This window comes from Mytilus californianus, unplaced genomic scaffold (assembly GCF_021869535.1).
Source record: "Mytilus californianus isolate M0D057914Y unplaced genomic scaffold, xbMytCali1.0.p SCAF_12, whole genome shotgun sequence".
Lineage (NCBI taxonomy): Eukaryota > Metazoa > Mollusca > Bivalvia > Mytilida > Mytilidae > Mytilus > Mytilus californianus.
Genome location: NW_026262604.1, coordinates 3059317 through 3074487, shown reverse-complemented (window position 1 = coordinate 3074487; position 15171 = coordinate 3059317). Strand labels below are relative to the sequence as shown.

At 31.6% G+C, this 15171-nt stretch overlaps 1 long non-coding RNA gene across 1 annotated transcript; it reads left to right on the top strand.

Moving 5' to 3' along the window:
- The first annotated feature begins 2208 nt into the window (after window positions 1–2208).
- LOC127721216 (uncharacterized) lies at window positions 2209–4529 on the top strand. Its single transcript, XR_007991076.1, has 2 exons — window positions 2209–2740; window positions 3810–4529. It is a non-coding gene; the product is annotated as an uncharacterized LOC127721216 (long non-coding RNA).
- Window positions 4530–15171: the final 10642 nt, after the last annotated feature.

The window sequence follows — 15171 nt, the reverse complement described above, 5'->3', positions numbered from 1 at the left end:
TTCTTTCCACCATACAGTTAGTTTTAACATTGTAAACAGATCTTACAGCCCGATGCTTGGAGGTAATTGTGTTTACCTCAGTTTTAGTTTGTAACCCGGATTTGTTTTCTCTCAATCAATCTGTGACTTTCGAACAGCGGTATACTACTGTTGCCTTCTTTTTTTTACTAAAGTTAAAGATGTTAAAGTTAATGTTTTACTAAATTTTCTAATGAATCTAAATATTTGGTGTGTAGTTTGTCTAAATCTGTAGAATTTATACGAAAAACGGTATATCATATCATAATTGTTACGGTTATGCTGTTTAAAACGTTTTGGAATTGTGATATACTCAGTTTAAACTCATTAGTCAATGGGATATACTTATTCTCAAAGGTTATCAACTTGACATCGATTTTCTGTTGGTTGTTTTATGTGTTCCGTGCCATTATGTTTGGCCATTTGGAACTAATTTGTATAGTCTGTTCTTATATTGAGCTGTTACAGGTGAGACGCGGATGAGGCGCTATCAATCATGTCTAACCACGCCATATTCTGTATTTGCCTGTCCAAAGTCATGAGACTGTTGTCCTTGGTTTGTGTAATTTTTTTTTCGTAATTATAATTGTTATAAATGAGACTGTTAGATTGTTCGTAAGAACTGTTCTCACATTTTTCTGTAGTTTCCTTTTATAGCTGAATATACGATATGTTAAAAATCGTGCGTGTTGTGACCAATAATTTCTTACGGCCGCTCCCCTTTCGTCAGGTAGTTTGAGAACCAAGGTACAAAAAGCCAACTGTGTCAAACTTTTTTTAGTATCAAAACCTAAAAGGTCTTATCAGAACAGCCATAACTATCATATTAAGCAATTTTGTTAAATCTAGTTTTACCCTTTGTGGATTCTAATGATATAATTCGTTCAAAAATGGTACCCAATCCAAGACCATTTTTATTTATTACTTTCGTGTGTTTGCAGCATTGTTCAACACACACAAACTCAATGTTTATTTCCTGATGTCAATTAGATTTACTCATTTATTTAAGATATTCGCAAAACAAATACTCATTCTTCTTCAAGGGAATATCGAGGACAGGATGAAAATTGCAAAATCTGCATGAGTTGTAGAGTAAGTACCTCAAGTTATTTGTTATAGCAATGATTGATTTATATAACTGACAGACAACCTGATATAATTTAACTATGGCTAAAGTTCGTTAAGTAAACTTTCATACTTGGATAATTACACAAATTCCCCTAATAATTTGTTTCTCATCCTAAGAGTCGTGTTTTGCAGTACGGTCAACTTGACAGTACTTTGATATACACTATAAGTTCAATGTCTTTGTTTGATGTTGTTTTTTCTTCTATTTACATATTTTTGTTTAATGTATGTAAAAAGGGATGATATCCATGCAATGGAGACGAGAAAAGTAGTAGTTTAACCTGTGTCATGTAATTTTGGTAATCAATTCTAAACAACTACATGTATCATTGTTTTTAGATTAAGAAAATATAGCCGGAAGCGGTTGTTTGAATTTAAAACATCAATTAAACATGCACCTTTCTCAGCTACAAAAGGAAATATATAAGAGTACTTATGATTTTTTTCAATTGTCAAATTTAAATTGAATTCTTTAAAAAGTCTGAGACCTTGACATGTTAACACATTTATATCCTAATTTCGGTTTCGAATTTATCGCCTGAATGTTGAAACAAAATTTAATGAAATATAGTTTGTTGCAAATTTGTTACAAGGATTGCATATCAGTCAGACATGCCATATAGCTTTGAACTAATTTTCACGCTCAAGTAGTCAGGGGAGTGTTCAGGTATAAGCCATTTGTTGGGTAACTATTTGCGACCGGTGACAAGTATTTGATATTTCTTTAATTCTGAGCTCATTTATACTTCCCCGAAAGTTTTTGATACCAGTTCTTCATTGGTATAAATAAAATTCTGAGTCATATTGTCTTGCTTTCTTCTAGTTTCCTGTTGTGTTAAGACAAAAACAACAATGCAATGATGATGACTCACAAAAAGAACACATTCCTCTTACAAATCATGGAAAAGTATGCCTGCATAAAAAAGATCATCAGAGAAATAGATTTTACACCGTATCAAATGCAATACCATATAAAAATTTCGAATCGTAAATTTATAAATTGAACTGTTGAGAGGAAAACTATGGTATCTAATTCGATGCAGTGGGAGAGCTTATATCTATTGTGAGCCGTATACGTCAGTCGGATATTAAATTATATCTTTGTCTTATTATCATTATTTAGTGGTAACATAATCTAGTTACAATATATGTATATTTTTTTGTTAAAGTTTACCAAGAAACATATTTACTTCCTAGAATTTTTAGTTCCTTGTGCGGTCTTAAGGGGGAAATTATTTTTTAATACATCCATGATATATATGTTATGAAGGTCATTCACGTTGTTATGTCATTAATTACGGGCGCTAATATGTACTATTTAAAACAATTAAAACAAGATACTATTTATATTCTACACAAGAGGATGTAAATTTCATACAATAAAAATGCATTGGACAGATAAGATCGTGTTTTTTGTTTCATATGTGAGTTTATTAAACGGGATTTATGCCGCAACACCTTCAAGCTGTTCTGATATTCGTGTAGTAGACCTATCTCATGTACATGGACCCAAACCTCTCACTGCTCCATTCTTTCCAGCATACAGTTTTGAAATTGTAAACAGATCTATCAGCCAGGCACTTGGGGGTAATTGGTAAGTTACACATGTTATTGAGGAAATACGCTCCTTTGTGAAAATTTAACAAGGTTTCTAAAAGACTGTTTTAAAATGATAGTTTTACATTAGAGGTCAGCGTTCAAAGTTTTGAATGGTTTAACATGACAAAACCTAGATAATTCCGAATATCCGACAACAAGACAAAAACCAGAGTAACAAACATTCTTAAAATAATGTGCATTTCTAAGGATTTTTTGGGGTGTAATATGAGTGCAATATTCATCTTAGTTATTTTTAAAGGTTTCATAGATGACTTTGAAGGTGCTTTGTAGGTAAACAATTTAACGAAATATTAATATGAGTTATCAGTTTGTGAAATCAATGCACTCTTAGAGTAATAATTAACTAAATTTTCAGTAAAATCTCAATAGAAAAATTGAACATATAAGCAACTCAAGTTGACAAATATCATGATCAACAGGTTAGTTCTATGAAAATATCAGGGAAAAGGCCGAGTGAAATTTACCGAATGGACATGACATGAAGTTACAGGAGACAAATTTATGAAAAGGACGTATACAAATTTATTAAAATTACCAGATGCATACAGAGTTGGTAAACACAACTTTTCTTTTCACTAACATTTTAAAGTCATACATATCTTACAAGAAGACGTTTGGGCTTATTACTATTAGAAATCAAAACCGATAAAAACGAAGATGTTTTATGGCTGCAAATGAGAAAATTAGCTACCAAAGATGACATTCCGCGTATTCAAATGGGCAAAACCCATATCGCATTGTAAACTATAAAAGGTGCATATTACCAACATGTAAAGCAATTCAAAAGTTTATGGTTTAATAAGATAAATAGACGTTGTTTTCATTGTCATCATCTGTTTGCAAAATTATATGCGATAACTACAGATTATACAAAGATATATTCTAAAGGTGTGGCATAACAGTTAACAAAATTGACAAATATATTTTTACTATTGAAAAATTATCTCACTGTAATCAATTTCAGAAAAAATATTTTGATTGGCCTGGTAATTTTGCTTCTAAGTATGTTCGTTTTTTAATTAATATATTTTTCATCCATATAGGTTTGAGACTAACTATATTGGTACATCTGAACACAGTGGAACCCACATAGATGCTCCTTCTCACTTCTACAGAAACAGAAAACGCATGCACGAGATTCCACTGGACAAGTTATATGGGCCTGGAGTTATAATAGATATTAGGAGACAGGTTTCGGGAAACGTGAATTACAGAGTAAAAGTATCGGACATAAAACGATGGGAGGCAACTCATGGCCGAATACCGAAGGGGGCAGTCATTCTGTTTAATTCCGGCTGGTCTAGTAGATACCCAGATCCATTTAAAGTGTTCAATACTCAAAACACTTCTGATGTTTCATCATACCAATTTCCATCCTATGAATTCAAAGCAATTACATTTTTAGCGAAATTTCGTTCTGTTAACATTGTGGGAAGTGACACTCCGTCTATTGGCGACTCACCTCCGGGTAAAGTTGATTTGTCAAATTTTACATTTCTATTTCAAAGAAACATACCTGTGGTGTTGAATGTTGCCAATCTTGACAGACTCCCTCTTTCAGGATCGACAATATTTGTCCCTGCTATCAACATATACGATGGAAGTGGTGCACCGGCCAGAATTTTTGCAACAGTTCCAGCGTCAAAAATGAAAAATATATATTAAATAAAACGTAATGATTAACATTAAAATTTTGTACAATGATTAACATTTAAAATCGTTTCCTTTTGTTGACTTAATTTGCCATTAAAACTTTTTTTATTTCTAAGTTTTTGATGGTGGTGTTTTTTTTTTTGCTTTTTTACGGCGTGTACATTTCAAAACTTGTTCGTGATTGACGCGTTTGTGTTGACGTCGAAGATTTCAATTAGCGAAATTTATGTATAATTGGTAAATCATTAATTCACGGACTTCATTTCCACAAATTTAGAAAAACTTTACTCAATTTTCTAAAATATCCAAAAATTTGGTTTGTAATTTGTCTAAATCTGTAGAATTCATACGAAAAACGGAATGTCATATCATAATTTCTACGGGTATGTCGTTTTAACAGCATTTTATTTGAGAAGAGAAACGATCAATTTAAACTTATTGATCAATGGAATACAATACACTTATTCTAAAAGGTTATCAACTCAACACCGATTTTCTGTTGGATGCTTTTGTGTGTTTCGTGCTGATATGTTGAGCTTGGCCATTTGGAACTAATTTGATCATGTCTTATATATGTTGAGGTGTCCCAGATGAGACGCAGATGAAGCGCTCACAATCATGTTTAACCCCACCCATATTCATTATGTGCCTGTCCAAAGTCAGAAGACTTCGTTGCTTGTCCTTGGTTTGTGTCTGTCATTTATTTTAGTAAATATAATTGATATAAATTAGGCTGTTAGATTGCTTCGTAAGAATTGTTTTCAAATTTTTCTTATCGTTACCTTTTATAGCTGAATATACCATATGTTAAAAGTCGTGCATATGGTGACCTTCAATTGCTTACGGTTTCTGCCATTTCATCAGGTTTGTTTGAGAACAAAGGTAACGAAAGCCAAATATTTTAAACATTTTTAAGAGCTTGATCACATAAAAAGCATTATCAGAACAGCCAGAATTATCTTGAAGTTTGTTTATAACATTCCCGATGTCCAATAGATTTACTCTGATATGTATATATGCATATTCGGAAAACAAATCCGCATTCTGCATCAAGGGAATATTACGGACAGCAGAAAACTGCAAAATCTACAAGAATTGCAGATTCTCGAGTGATGAGTTATTTGTGTCTCTACATAGCTTTAATTTTATGCAAAATCATTGACCTAATTTTGGGCGAATTCAAATCAGGACTATAATATAACCGGCAAGTGAAGTAGACTAGGTTTATTCGCAGTAACTTAATATTTTCAAAGGGATGATAAAAGGATTGAAGACAAACATATCATTACAAAACATGGTATTGGCTTTCAAAACAATTGAGAATGTCAAAGAGACAACAACCCGACAAAGACTTAGAGCAGATAACAGCTGAAGGCCACCAATGTGTCTTCAACACAGCAAGAAAATCTCCCAACCGGAGTCGGGCGTCAGCTAGACTCTAGATAAAATTGTGTACTTGCTCAGTGAAAATGGACGTCATCCAAAACTCCTAAAAATATACTTGAAGTTAAATAAAAAAACATGAAAATGCCAATGTTCATTAGATTCAAAGTATTTGATTTAAATTCTGTTTCATAAGAATGATTAAAAACATTGATTTATAGAAGTATTTCCCTTATCGTATTGTTCTCTCAACAAAAAGTAAATTCACAAAAATACAGAACTCCGAGGAAAATTAAAAAAAAAGGTGTCTCTAATCAAATGGCAAAATTAAAATCTCAAACACATCACACGAATCTATAACAACTGTCATATTCATGACTTGGTACAGGAATTTTCTTATGTAGAAAATGTTGGATTGAACCTGGTTTTATAGCTAGCTAAACCTTTCACTTGAATGAGAGTTGCATCAAATTCCATTATAATGATAACGATGGGCGAACAAAACAAACAGACATAATAGATAAAACTGTTAAAAAAAGGGGTAAAACAGTCAACATTGTGTTATAATCTTAATCACTATAAAAAACAAACAAATATGTAAAAAGAACAAAACATTCTAATGAGAAAATGTCAACAAAAGTTACATTCTAAAACCGATTGGCGAAATGATATTGTTAAATAGGCAGAAAAGTATATAAAAATACCAAACTCCTAAGGAAAATCATTTTATCTACTTCTCGACTGGAAATAAGTTTAAGTAATTTATGAGGCAAGTCATTTACCTCTTTTGTCATGGATCTTTCTAAAGAATTACAATAAGTGAATATATACAAAGTAGCTGCATCTAATAAAACTAATCTTTTTAATATTAACAACTGCAAATGACACCATTATATGAATATCATAGAGAATACAGACACTATCTATACAACCGAACTAAATTGTTATAATAAGATACACATTTCAAGATAATTGCAGTTTATTGTTACAGGGAATATAACAGAGTGTAGTTCACGTTTATAAAGATAGACTATTATTAGTTGTTTGGGTAAACTGTTTTAACATGTTTAACCGAGTGTTTAAATAAATGTTCTAACGATTTCCATATTTTGAAACAAAATGTGGCTGTAGGCAAGGTTATGGCACTATAGATACATTATTTATATAACATTTTCTGTTTGAACTTCTGAAGAAAAAAGAAAGAAGAAAACTCTATAGTGCATTTTTAGACTTTGAAAAAGCTTTTGACCAAATTTGGAGGGATGGGTACATTACTTTAAAATATGACATTCAGTAAGCATTGACAATGTGTTCACACCTTATATGACATCTTCAGTTTCACATAAAGATAAAACCTTAAGAAAATAGAAAGTAAAAAAACAGATTAATGACAAAACATTCAATATAGATAACGACGAATCTGTTTCACGAAGAACAAATAAAAGAGAAAAATTTATTCAAACTAACATGGACTTAAGTCCATGGTTTTAATCATCCTCCGTCGAAAAAAAAAACCCACACAGACATCTAAGCTCAATTAAACATCTGCATAGTATAGAACCATTCTGATTCTACAATACCAGCAATCGATATAACTGTACGCTCTTAAAAAAAGAGGATAATGATACAGGGACTCGTCATTGTATCAAATTTGATGTACGGAAATGTTTTTTTACCTTGAGACCGACACAAATATTCTATAATTAGTTCAGATAACAATTAAAGAGTCAGTAATCAGTTTCACAAACAATATGTTTTTACTTAAACTGATCGCAAGTCTTACACAATTCAGTATGTTTACCATTAAATTTAGGCGTCCCATTTTGCTTCTGCAAAACTCAATCATTGTCTCTCCAAAATGTACACCAGAAAATCTGGTAGTAATTGCTTCCTATTTAGCAATTAGAATATGTTTTATGATTGTCAATAAGAAAACCCTCCACAACAGACCATATGACATAGAAGTTAACAACTATGTGCCACCGTACGGCCTACAACAATGAGCAAAACCATATCGCATAATCAGCGATAAAAGTCCCCGAAAAGGAATATGTATAACAATTCAATGGGAAAACTAGTATCACATATAAACTTTGAAGTACTACACGTGTTTATCCTGTTATTGCAATGGTTGATTTATGTAACGGACAGACAACCTCATAAACCTGATGTAATTCAACTATGATTAAAGTCGTTTAGTATAATTGCAAAGATGGATTATTACACAAGTTCCCCTAATATTGTGTTCCTCATTCTATGCGTCGTTTGTTTGTAGTACGGTCAGCTTAACTACCTGGTACATGTGTCTTCGAGATGACAGTACTTTGATGTACACTATAAGTTCAATGTCAATGTTTTTTGTTTCTTTTCTATATACATATTTATTGGTTTACGTATGTAAAGAGAGATGAAATTCATAAAACGGAGACGACACTTCATAATACAAGTAGTAGTTTAACCTGTGTCATGTAACTGTTGTAATCAATTTCAAACAGCTACACGTGTTAAGTGTGTGAAAATATAGCCTGAAGTTTAAATTTAAAACATGATTCATCAATCAAAAATGAACCTTTTTTTAGCTACAAAATAAAATATAAAAACATACTTTTTCATTAATCTTACTAAACAGGCTAAAGCTGATTTCTTTTATTGATCTTTATTTCAAGAATTACCAAAGAAAAATATTTGGTCATTTTTATAAACTTTCTGTTTCGAGCTAAAGATTCTTCCTAGGCAAAGATTAAATCATAGCAAAACGTTTTGAAATTTATCAGTCGAGGCAAATAGGAAATTGCATAATATTATGAAATATCCTAATTTAACACATTATTATGAAACTTCATAATATTAGATAATCGGCTAATTTTGTAACTATATTATGGGATTTCGTAATTCAGAAAATTATGGAAATACATAAGATAAGAAAAATTTTATAATTTTAAATATTTTTTTCGGTCGTTTTTTGGGCCCCGTGACTAATTTTGGGAAGTTTCTAGAAAAAAAAAGTTATTTTTGAGTGGCGTTTATACCAGGTCATAATGAACAACTGTCAGATTTTCATCGACACGCCTTAAATTCTCCCGACACCACCCTCTTTCTTTGTTGTAAATAATTTAACAAAGGGAGACAACTAGTATCGGTTTAAAATACAACTTGCGGTTATAGTTCTTTGATAAATCGATCTTTTTATTGCTAATCTAAGGTTGAAGATGTGTTTTTGTTATATTTCTAATCTAATTTGCATGTGATTTACAGCTGCATATTTCATTTTCATTGTTGAAATCTTGAATTATCTAGTTTAAGACGTTTGAAATGAATATACTTGAAATAAATTTTAAAGGTTTATCTAAACAATTGTCTGTTGTCATATGCATGTTGAAACAATAAAATATCAAAACACCAAATAAAATATTATCTATCAAAGTTTATTTAATGCATAACGATGTATTTGTTAACTAAAATAATGCCAAATAACAAAATTATTTAACAACTAAAATCATATGTCTGATCTTAATTTTGTAAATAGCGATATTTTCTTTACCGCGTGTAGAAACTTTATATTTCTTTTAATTTTAGAATTATTTTTTAAATATTTTACAGTGTTCTTTTGTTGATTTAGGTACTATTAATTGGATCATGGAAGTATTATATTGTCAATAAACTACTTCCATGATCGGATAATTATGATAAGATTAAATCATAAGATACGGCATTTAAGTGCATAACGATGTATCATGGTTTATTTTCATCACTGCTGTCAAGATATGTAGCGTGTACAACATGTAATAACAACTCATCTTGGTATGATTCAACCACAAAAGTTACTGTTCACAAAAGAAACGATAGTAGAAAATTTATGTTGTAAAAAGGAGTATTTGTTTTAATAACACACATTTGTACATATTTTTAACGAAACAATTGCTATATTACGCACACGTTTTGATTTAAATGATTCATTAAGTTTTGAATATTTTATAATTAAAAACTTTTTTATTGAATGTAAATTTTATGTTTTTTTATTTAATTTGAAAGTGGTGTTTTGTAAATATCTGCATTTGCATGTCCGTCTGCCTGTTTGTGATTTAGTTACGAAAGAGAGCATAAAAATCAGACAAACTCATTATAATAAATATACATAAGAATAAAGGAATACTTGTATCACAATTATACACAAATTAAGAAATATTTTTGTATCAGAAAATTATATAAATATAACGTGAAAATTGATATGGAATAGAACAATTTTAATTGAAAGACTACGCTTTCGATAATTTTAATTTACAGGGAAGTGGCAAAGTAGGGAAGAGCAACAAAAAAGTTCATACAATTGCGAAACTCTCGAGTCAAGTAGACAAAACGATTTTTCGGCTTCAAAATGATTTACTTTGATGAAGAAAAAAAAATAGTGCTGTTTTACGAAATCGTATATCGAATTTCAGTTTATGATAAAGTTTCTTTAATTGACAAAATCGTCATATTATACATTTATTTCAATATGGTAGTTTGTAAAGATCTAACCAATCTTTCACAATGCTCAAACAAGCGCTTACTTTGGAAGTGTTTTTTCTCGGCTACATTAACAGGGACCCCAAAGGGTGACTGGGAGATAGAAGTATGGTCACGTAGTCTTCTTTCGACCGGCAGTAAAACGCTTGACAAAGTCCTTTTGGCTGTGCGGGATGTACGTATTTGCAATCACATCCAGTCAGAACGGGGACGTTAAGTCTGATGCCTCATGTAAAGAGAGTGTAACGCTATCAGTAAGTTAAGAACCTTTAAAACAACTCTTTGAGGGGTCCGTAGGTGGCATGTTGCAAGGCAAAATGTCTGTCCCTATCCAAAATACTCTCATTTTACAGTGCCAATCCAAATTTCCCCGACCTTCATCCTGGATGGCCACCTATACAAGACCTGCCTATTGTATTTATTGTTAACTTGTTCTCGTCCTAAACATGCATTAAATATTTTTCACTGGACGTTAAGCAACGAAAAATCAATCAATCAATAATTACCAGTTTATATATATATATATATATATATATGTATGTCTGCCTATGTGTGGTGACAACTGTAAATTATACCTTGTCCATCGGATTTCTTATGATTAAGAAATGCCAGGCTTTAGAATATTTATAAAGTGCCTAGAAAATCAACCTAACAATGTTAGAGTAGATTTGATTCTTTACTTCCTCCCCAAGCGGGGCTGGAACCTGTACTTTTCACTTCATACTTCTACGGCAACACCGCCTAGCATTGCGCAGACGCCTTATCCCCTCCTCTAACTATAGCTGATAAAAATCAGCTTTCGTTTCGGGAGGTGTTACCTTCTCGTAGGAATTAAACAAGGACATCTAGACGCAATACACAAAGTATTTTAAGTGTACAGAAATGATCATCTACTCATCTCTTTAGTATAATTACAGGATGCTGCCGTAGAAGTATGAAGTGAAAAGTACAGGTTCCAGCCCCGCTTGGGGAGGAAGTAAAGAATCAAATCTACTCTAACATTGTTAGGTTGATTTTCTAGGCACTTTATAAATATTCTAAAGCCTGGCATTTCTTAATCATAAGAAATCCGATGGACAAGGTATAATTTACAGTTGTCACCACACATAGGCAGACATACATATATATAAATTTACAGTGATTGTATGCTTCTAAAAATAGAACAGCATCCTGTAATTATACTAAAGAGATGAGTAGATGATCATTTCTGTACACTTAAAATACTTTGTGTATTGCGTCTAGATGTCCTTGTTTAATTCCTACGAGAAGGTAACACCTCCCGAAACGAAAGCTGATTTTTATCAGCTATAGTTAGAGGAGGGGATAAGGCGTCTGCGCAATGCTAGGCGGTGTTGCCGTAGAAGTATGAAGTGAAAAGTACAGGTTCCAGCCCCGCTTGGGGAGGAAGTAAAGAATCAAATCTACTCTAACATTGTTAGGTTGATTTTCTAGGCACTTTATATATATATATATATATATATATATATATATATAAAGGTTTATTCTTCTCCTCATTGTTATGCAATGATATGTGCATAACACTCGGCATTTTACTTTGCAGTAAGTACACAGGGTGGTTAATTTTAATACATGTACCTTTCTTTATTTACAACAGCTTATTCCCTTAAATCTAACATAAGAAATAGAAAGAAAAAATAATGTTTGCGTTATATCGCACAGGTTTGCCTTATTTCGCAAATGTTTGCGTTAGTTCGCAAAGGTTCGCATTATACGCAATTGTTTGTGTTATTTCGCAAAGGTTTGCATTATAACGCAAACATTAGGAGACATATAAGAAAACAAATGTATGGGACTTTTACGCTTCCGTAAAATAACGACAAAAACGAAGTTAAATTTTAAATGACATTGCCTGTTTATCTATTTTTATTCATGGGTAGATCAAAACATTTTTTTTAAGACTCATCGTTATAAGGCCATACGGTGACTGTTAGTTCTTATCCTCTACGTATTTTGGTCTATAGTGGACTGTTGTCTCATTGGCAGTCTTACAGCATTTTCGTTTTATAGTTATTATATGAATATCTTTCGACAAAACCGTATTAATATATAATAGATATCTACCAAGTATATAATACTGCTTCCTGTTTGTTTTCATTAGAAATACGAGATTGCAAGTGTCGTCCGTATCATACTTATTTATTATGACATTCTTCTATTGAGTATTTATACCTTGTTATGAATCGAGGAGTTTCGTACATATTGTGCCGAATGTAGGTTTATAATTTATTATAATTACTTACCATACACCACTAGATCGGTATAAACATTGTTTTACCTTTTTAGTTTAATGTTATTTCTATTTCTTTCGAATGTAAAATGGTAGAAAGAAAAACAGTTGATGAAACCCATTTGAATAACGTATACAGGATGTACAATGATATATTAAAATGTCTATAGAAGTTGGATCTTTGAATGTGTAGTTGCATATACATTGTACACAAAGATACTGTTAAATGAAATTAGATTTCCTGCATTTATCATGCTTTTCAATTATATATGGTCGAATCGCAGAAAGATCCCTCCTTTAAAGTATTGACAACTACAAATCTGCATTGACAATAATATATTGGTGTACATTAGATACACCCATTTGGACTAACGCCCTCAAAGTGTATATAAAACAAACAAGTATAAATTAATGTCTACAGAAATAGAAATAATACATGTACATGTAACTGTGCGTATTGCTTTTTGTTTCTTTATTCTACATTGGCTAGAGGTATAGGGGAAGGGTTGAGATCACACAAAACATATTTAACCCGGCCGCATTTTTGCGCCTGTCCCAAGTCAGGAGCATCTTGCCTTTGTTAGTCTAGTATGTTTTTTTATTTTAGTTCACTTATATGTTTTGGAGTTTAGTGTGACGTCCATTTTCACTGAACAAGCACACAATTTTAGTTAGGAGCCAGCTGAGGACCACCTCCGGGTGCGGGATTTTCTGCATTGAAGACCTATTTGTGGCCTTCGGCTGTTGTCTGCACTTTGGTCGGGTTGTTGTCTCTTTGACATATTCCCCATTTTCATTCTCATTTTTATATGTAACACATGGTTAGAAGATGTCAAGAATTATGTACAATTGATCCATAATAGCTTAATATTCCATGAAGTTGAAATTAAAATTGCGAAAAAAAGACAGATATCAAATGATAAGTTGAACAGTCACAATAGTCAGAAAAATAAAAATATAACTATGATGAATATAAACAATAATAAAATATTGATACAAACAATATTTTCTCTTAATTCAAAAACGATAAAATCCATATTTCATGTGTTTATATTCTACATTATGAGTAAACAGGACATCTGAAAACATACCATATAGCTTTGATTTATCGAAAAATACAAGATTGTGCATTATGTTTTTTAATACAAACTGGGAACCTGTCTACAATCTAAATTATGCAAGAAAAAAGAAGCATAACAAAAAAGCAGCGTATTTGTTAACGAATGATAATCTTCTGAATATACGACATTCTTCACAATCTATATTATAATCTTATCAGATTTGGGAGACACACTCCTGTAGAAAAACGTTCTGTATGATAAGCTTGCAATTATAGCATAATACTTAGCTACATTATTAGAAACAGATGTTTGCGATGATTATTAAAGGGACATTAGCTACTATTCTTATCGTTATGAAAGTATTAAAACTTTGCTATTCAAAACTATTTACTTAATTAAAGATTAGAAGGGATATTGAGCAATAATTGGTAAAAAACACAGTATATCATCGATATAAAGTATTTGATATATCATTGTTATAATTTATTTATTGTGTACATGTATCGTTAATGATACAGTGCCCTCGTTAGAAAGGTCGTTGGCAAATATGTAGACGTTTTATACATATTGTGAAAATTGATCTAGAAAAAAAAAAACAAATGTTAAACTCTTTTTAAAAATAAATTTATTTTCAACTTGTTATATGACGTAATTGGAATCTTATTTTCACAAAGTCTTTCATTTTTTGACTACTCTGTTTTTCAAGCACACCGGTCTATTCACTTTCGTTTAAACTTTTAATATATTAAAATATTGAAATGTCTAGGTGAATATTATAAATTAACTAAGTGTGATCAGGGGCGTTGTTTATCGAAGCTGTCTTAGGATCTGTCCTAAGATCTATCTTTGAAATAAATTAAGTTTATTTTGAGTACCGACTTACTGTATATCGAAGCTATCTTAGCTAGGATGTGGCCTCACCACTTTTCTAAGTGTTACAGATGAGAAAACTGGGACTTAAACAAAATTTGTTTTTAGAATGCATCGAATTTCACCTGTAGTAATACATTCTAAGATTAAGTGTCCGATTCCCCAAAACGTGTCTATTCTCCCCAAACGTGTTCGTAATATTCAATATTGCCCAAACGTGTCCGATAATTGTTATCGCCAAAACGTGTCCACTGTTAAACGCCAGAACGTCTCACGTCTTTTAGCACTAATACATGTATGTCCTTAAATTTTGACTGAAATTGCTTATTGTTCAGTTGCAATTATTTCATGCTCATTTAGAGCGAACATACAAACAGTTCTAGTGTAGTTGAATTAATCGTTTACTATGTAAATTAAGTGTTACTAATAAACTCTGATGAGGCCTTTTATATTAATCCCACGGCGGGCCTTCAGCAGACTTTACTACCTGTTATCAACAGTTCTGGTATTTTAAAAACCGTTCAAATCAAAAACTGTTATCAGGTTTTTTAATAAATTTTAGGTTTCGAGCATCATTAACGACAAACAAACAAGAGCCATAACGTCCAGTGCCAAATATTTCATGCATTATTTCAACGACATTATGTTAACAATAAATACTGTAGATAACGTGATTGGTATGAT